The following is a 1,448-nucleotide window of genomic DNA, read 5'->3' on the forward strand; positions in this document are numbered from 1 at the left end:
ATTCTCTTCTGTGTTCTAGGTGTACAAATACATTATATGTCATTAGATATAGTTTTGCTCTTTCTTTCTTGATTCTTAAGCTTCTGCTTATTCTCTCTTGTATGATTGAAACTGGCACCTGTGATCCAAGTTTAACAGTAGTGGAGCTAATAGGCATCCTTGCTTTGTTTCTGACTTTGGTGGTAATGCTTCTAGTGGTTTTCTGTATATTCAGCACGTTATGGAAAGGTGTACCAATTAGAGCTTTTTAAACATATCTAGGGGAAATTCCATGGAGGTCCAGTGGTGAGAACTCCCCTCTCTCACTGCCCAAGGGCATGAGTTGGGGAACTAAGATCCCGCAAGCAGTGCTGCACGGTCAAAAATAAAAATAAAAAATAAACTTCATACATATTGATGTTTAAAAATAAACATATCTGAGACTGTGTATGGATTGGGGCCTAAGCATCTGTTTTATAAAAAGCTTTGAAAGTGATTTTAATATAGTACGAACTCTAACTTGAGAACCTTGAGTATATGTTCCATAAGGATATATGATATCAGTTAAGTAAATTAATCAAACATTTGAATCACACTTTGTGTAGAACCTGTGAGAACAAAGACTAAGCCTGTCTTTCCTTCCAGGAGCTCAATTTAGCAGAAGAGAAAGACCTACAAACTAATGATTGCATATAATATAATTATTACATTGTAGAAAGTGTTTCGTTACTTGTATCTTTGCAGAAAGTTGGCTTTACCGAAATATTTACTCTTAAGTTTTACAAAATTGTGTCCTATAATACTATCTGTTAATCTCTGCTTTTAAAAATTATTCAAAATTGGCCTTCATCAGTAGTCACTAACTGAAAATGTTATGATGGTGTCCTACAGAAATTCTAAATTTCCTATCTTATTTCCCCCTCCCCCCTCGTGTTATTTTCAAATTGTAGATGAATTGATTATGACAAACAGTCTACCTCATTTGTCAGTTCCTGGTGTTTTCATAATTATTTTATCATCAAAGACCACTCAGTTGTCTATTAAACAAAATTATGTAAATAATTGTTTTTGAAAGCAAAGGAATTCTCTTATTTTTGTTAATAGATTTACACTAACATGTTAAATATTGTGTACTGATCCCAAATCAACTCTGAGACCCATATTTTCCCTCTCAGTGCCTTTTGACTTCATTCTTTTAAAATTTCTCAACCACTTTCAAATTTGGGGAGAGTAGAAAAGATGGTCCTAATGCTTGGGGTGGGGGATAGAAGTGGAACTTTTGGAAAAAGGAGATGAAATTTTAAACAAAATTTTAAACTTAAAATTAGACACGGTGAAGTAAACTTTGGGCCTCTTATGTACTTTGGCTTGAATTGTTGCAACATTTGTATGTCTTTCTCCTCCCTTGCAGGTTCTCTCTCTATCTCTTGGGTCAGAGGTGCTTTCAGTTTGAGAGTTACTCGTGAATT

The sequence above is a fragment of the Phocoena phocoena genome, chromosome 9 (assembly GCF_963924675.1).
Source record: "Phocoena phocoena chromosome 9, mPhoPho1.1, whole genome shotgun sequence".
NCBI lineage: Eukaryota > Metazoa > Chordata > Mammalia > Artiodactyla > Phocoenidae > Phocoena > Phocoena phocoena.